We start from the raw sequence: 5,741 nt of genomic DNA, 5'->3' as shown, positions 1-5,741 counted from the left end.
AAATTGTAGCGTGCGCTGGAAGGGACATGTTAGAATCCCACTTCTGAAGTTTAAAAGAATTAACACTAGTATATAAGAGACTTGAGCGTCTCCATTTATCGCACATTGGTTTTAAGTTAGAAATCCAAAAAACTTAACAAATTTCAAACAAAATTTATTCTTTTTTTTACTTGATTTTATTTTATTTCATAAAACCGGTTACAAGCTATGATGCTAAGTCATACAATTTTTGCAAAAAAGTAAAAAATATACATATCTACAAATACTGGTATAGGTAGCTTGGCTTACGAAAGATGTTTAAATACAGACGAATATTCCGCTTCTATTAATTCGATTACAAAAAAAAAATAAAAATAAAAGACATCTAGCTCGTCCACCCCGGTTATCACGTCCACCGGCCTTGGCAACCAAAAGGAAGACACTCTTATTTTTCCCTTAAAGACAAGGTCATTCATTATTGGCACAAATCACCCACCATCCATCATGCATGCAATTCAAGATACATGTACTTCCCGGATTAATACTATCCAAAGTATTTGATCTTAAACTTTTTTTTTTTTTTGGCTCAACTACACGGCTAGTACATATATCTTGAATTGCATGCATGCATCGATGATGGGTGATTTTTGCCATATGAATGATCCTGTCTTTAAGGTAAAAATAAGAACGTCTTCCTTTTGTTGGCCAAGGCCGGTGGACGTGTGAACCGGGGTGGACAAGTAAGATGTCTTTTTTTTTTTTTTTTGAGTAATCGAAGCGAAAGATTTGTAACATTTTATCACGAAACATTAAAAATAAGTTCCTTGGATCTTGGCTACTCGAAACTAAACATACTTCTCTCTAGCTTAGTTTTGCATCGTTTAAATTCATGTTGCTCTCTTTCAAAGTATCTTGTATCCGTTCCGAAAAAAACAACAGAAAATAGTTTCAAATAAAAAAAACATCATCTCATAAGCCTAGAATACACACAATCAAATCAGAAAATTTTAAATAAATAATCAACAAGAAAATTTTAAGATCTCAACAAACTGTAAGAGATCTACTCTCTTCTTTGGAAAAGCGTAAAGTGTCTTCGCCATAGAGAGTACCTCTTCCAAACTGACTTGGGCTAGAGAAGCTTGCAGTCTCGTTAATATCTTCAACAGTTTCTGGAACCTTTTTTTTTTGATAAAGAAGTTTCTGGAACCTTTGTTGCGGGTAAGCACATGAGAGGTTTTGGTGGAACCTGGAGAGCCTCTACACTCCCCTCCAACATTTCAGTGACTTTTACCATTGCTGGACGATTAGATGGATTGGTCTGAATACACCATAGACCAATACCATTTTCTTTGCAATTTTCTCTTCTTCTTCGGTTATCTGATCTCCAAAAATCCTCATGATTTCTCCCCTCTCAAAATCATTATATATCCAATCTGGAAAGTACATGGAACTGTTGTTGGAGCCTGAATTTTCAACGTTTTCTATATTCCTTGCTCCAATCATTTCAAGAACCACCATCCCATAACTATACACATCTGACTTATGTGAAACTGCTCCAAAATTCTTAGAAAACACTTCAGGGGCAATGTATCCTACCGTTCCTCTGGCGTCTATCATTGACATGATGCTTTCTTTATTCTTACAGAGTTTAGCAAGACCGAAATCTGAAATTTTTGGGCAAAGATCTTTGTCCATGAGTATGTTTTGTGGCTTTATATCGAAATGCACAATCCTCGATGCACAACGATTGTGCAAATACTCTAGGCCACGAGAGACACCCACAGCAATGTCATATAACCTTTCCCAATCCATATTTGTTGACATATTCTCCGAAATAAACTTGTCGAGAGATCCATTAGGCATGAACTCGTAGATTATAGCTCTCTTTTTTCCTTCATAACAAAATCCAAGAAGAGAAACAATATTAACATGAGATGTTCTACTCATGCTAGCTACTTCATTGATGAACTCTTCTCCATTCCCCTTTGACTCCTTCAAGATCTTCACTGCAAACTTCCCTTTATAGACAGTTCCAAATCCTCCTTTCCCAAGAACATGCGCAAATGAGTTTGTGATCTTCTTGACTTTTGCTAAACTATATCGTTTCAACATTACCACCGCTTCGATGTTTTTGCCATTCCAATCACTTTTTCTCACATTCTTTGCTTTCAGTATTAGTACGACCTTTATTGTAATAATGATCATCAAAGTTAAAGATGATGAGATTCCTGCAACACGAGAACAAAATCTTGAAACTTAGGTCCAATGAATATGAGAATATGGTCACATCTTTGGGTTGAGCGATACGGTACCTAGTATGAGTTTTAACTTCCATGGTGATTTTTCTGCATAATGTTTCGAAGAAGAATTTTTAGTACGCAGAATTATAAACACACGATACAACAAAACATTAATAAACTTACTTTTTGTTCCTGTAATAGCTTCCTTGGTTGGTTGAGACTCTGAGGGAGGTTCAAGAGTTCCGTTTTTTGTTTGAGCTGGAAATGGAGACTTAGCCACTGAACTACTGTTGTTGTTTCTCCAACAAGTAACATAAATGCATATCAGATTACAGTAAAGAAGTACTCCATTTGTTTCTTATTGATAGATTCTCTAGTCTCTTTTTTGTTTCTTAAAGATTGAATTTTTTAGGTTTTCAATGCATTTTTAACACATAAATGATACCAATTGTTTTAAATTTTAAGAAGCATTTATTGAAAAGAATTGAATTTCTAGAATTATTATTGGTTTATAGTTATGGGAAATTGTTTACTGTAAAAAACATTATTCATTTCTTCATTTCTAACTGAATATTAATTAGAAATATGTAAAAAATAAAAAAAAATCTATCAATAAGAAAAGAGGGAGAAGCAAGTTGCCAAATTTATCTTTTACAGCATGTGCAACAGAGTCTTTAATCCAATTTCTTAAAAAAAATTTGTAATAAAATAAAATAAAAAAAATGGCTTAAGCTAAAAAAAGTCTCTTATTTAAAAGATTTAAGAAACTTTTTTTTAGTGGACATCTCGTTTTTTTTCTCTCTCTTGCGGACAGATGTCAAAATTTTTTGTTTAAGAAACCCTATGAGTTTCTATCATTGAGCTACCAAAAATGAGTCTCTTAACTCAGTTTAATATTATAAAGATGGATAAAAGACCCATTTATAAACATATAAAATGTTAAATTTCATTGTAATAATTGATTTTTCTTCTAAATTTCCATTTTATAATAACTAAAAAAATTCAATTGTTTGTGGCTTTATTTAACAACTTGATTTTGCTTGGGCATTTCAGTATCATCACCATACCCTTCATACCTAACGTCACTGTTGAAATGGCTACATGAAAGCAAACTAGTTCAAGTTCATCTAATATGTAAAATGGTCAATATGAGAGCCGTGTGTGAAGTTGGACGAAAGAGAAGAGAGAGTAGAGGTGTTTACTTGGTGACGTTGAGAATAGTCGTCGACGGGCAAAACGTGATGACATAGTTAGGGTTATTTGCACACGTGAAGGTGCAGCTAGAATCATCGAAGGCGTAACTATAAGCGCGTGGGCACGCGCTCTTGAAGTTCTGTGAATACAGCGTCGGCTTGCATGTTTCCGGTGTATTATAAGGGCCAGCACAGCAATACTCCGGCGAGTTCAACTTCTGACATTCGTTCATGCATGCGATTGGCTGCATCAAGGTGCTTGTGTTACTTGTCACCCTGAGCTCGAGTGGACACGTCATGTTCAAATCAACAACGCATCTGATGCTACTGCACGTGTCATCGCCCTGTGGGACGACCAGAATTGGAAGGTTCTAACCTTCGACGACTGTTATGTCGTAGAAGTCTTTACCGCCATTGCTGCCAAGGGAAAACTCGTCTAGAGTCGCAGGAGGCGTTCCAGCTTTTGAACACTCCATTTTTCCGGAGCTGCAGTCTCCAGTAGAATTTCCCACTTGAGTTGGTGGAGCAGAATGACCTACCCCAGATTCGACCTGTCCATGACGATGGCGCGTTGATTACACGCGCCTCTCCTTTCTTGAGGGGGAAACCGGTGGTGGAGAGCTGAATCGTCGCCGAGGTGATCCCGGCCAGACAGTGTAATCGCATTTGTTCTCTATGGTAAGGTTTGTCGAAGTTACTCCTATCATTTAGAGAATTTTGTTTTTTATGACAATTAAAATTAAAACCCATCAAACCAGAAAGACTTCTCCGGAAAAATGGAAACAGATGTACCTGACACGAACAATTATGAAACAAGGTGGAATATCAATCGCAATCCTCCATAGGCCATTGGCTTGAAGAATAACAAAACCGGGAAAGAAGAAAAATTGAGCAAAATTTGAAAAAAAAAAAAATGAGAAGAAGTAGTATATGGATTCGGGTATGGCTACCCTTTTATTTTCGAAGAACATAATTTTACCAAGGAAGACGTAACTGGGAATTTGAAAGCCTTTTCTCAAAAAAAAAAAAAGACGTAACTGGGAACATTCTTCGGGCTAGAAAACTGAGTCAATTAGCCCAAAAACAAACGTTAGGGGGATGAGAAAGTGACTAACTATTTGTATCATTTGTGTCAGTGAAAGATTTTACATTTTAACCCTTGGATAGTGTATGTTGACAACGATTGTCAGAGAACCGTGCCTCATGTCTTGTGAGTTAGGCATTAGCCTAAGGCCACAAAAAATTTAAAAATATTTAGGGTCATAATTTTATTAACTAGTTCATATATATAATTAATAAAGTAAATATTTTATTGAATTATTTTTTTGAGATAAGCCCATATACTAATATGATTATTATTAATATTTATTTTTGTGAATATTCATAAAAAAAGGAAATTTAACCAAAAACATGAAACAAGCATAATTAAAAAACTCCCATATCGATATCTAAATAAGGAGGCCTATAAGTTTTCTTCAATATAAGTAGCAACATTAGTTAAAATGTTTTTGAACTTAAAAATCAACGTTCAAACAAAGTTTGAGTTTGACTGAGTTCACTGGTTTAACCATTAGTTTGCAAAATTTTAATTGGTTTTTTCTAGATTTATCTGGTTTTTAACAGTCCGACTAGATTGTCACATGGTTTCTGACAACTCGATTATGTGAGTTTGATAAAAAAATTTTAGGAAAAAAAGGAAGAAATATTATGTTTTAGAATATTTATAGTTTTGGTTATTATTATTTTCTTGTGTACGATTGAGATGTATTTTTATACTAATTTATAATAAGGGCTATATTTTTTTAGTTCGCCTAAAGCCACCAAAATCTAAGCACGGCACTGACGATTGTGCTAATCTTTTCCTTTATAAACAGTTACTATGTATGAGAGAATAAGTATCTACAATAGTGTAAAATAAATATAAATAAACTAGTTAAATTTTCCGCGCCTTGCATGATATAATTTACATTTTATTGTTTGAAAATTTAATAGTAGTTTGGATTCATTTTTTTTTTATTCTTGAGTATATTTGTTTGTTAGATTTTTTTGCATTTTAATGTTGGAAGACATGATCATGAAAACAGTATAGAATAGAAGAGAGTAAAAAACATAGTAGTATTCAAATAATTTAGCTTAAAAAGTTTTGAGATCTTTTGATAACTGTTTTATGTATTTTAGACGTAATTTTTTGAAGTACCGTATGAACTTATTCGATTTGATCACTGTTTTATGTTTTTTTAAACATCACAAATACCGTCATTCCATTAGTTAGATATATATATATATATTAACTTTTTTGTTAGAGCTTTTTTTTTAATTTCAGTTTTTT

The 5,741-nt window shown here is 33.8% G+C and overlaps 1 pseudogene; it reads right to left on the bottom strand.

The window, feature by feature from the left end:
* Positions 1–881: 881 nt before the first annotated feature.
* Positions 882–4,262, bottom strand: LOC18022846 (annotated as a pseudogene).
* Between the last annotated feature and the right edge of the window lie 1,479 nt (positions 4,263–5,741).

The sequence above is a fragment of the Eutrema salsugineum genome, unplaced genomic scaffold, assembly GCF_000478725.1.
Source record: "Eutrema salsugineum unplaced genomic scaffold, Eutsalg1_0 scaffold_14, whole genome shotgun sequence".
NCBI lineage: Eukaryota > Viridiplantae > Streptophyta > Magnoliopsida > Brassicales > Brassicaceae > Eutrema > Eutrema salsugineum.
The sequence above is the reverse complement of the archived record's forward strand: the minus strand, read 5'-3'. Positions and strand labels throughout refer to the sequence as shown.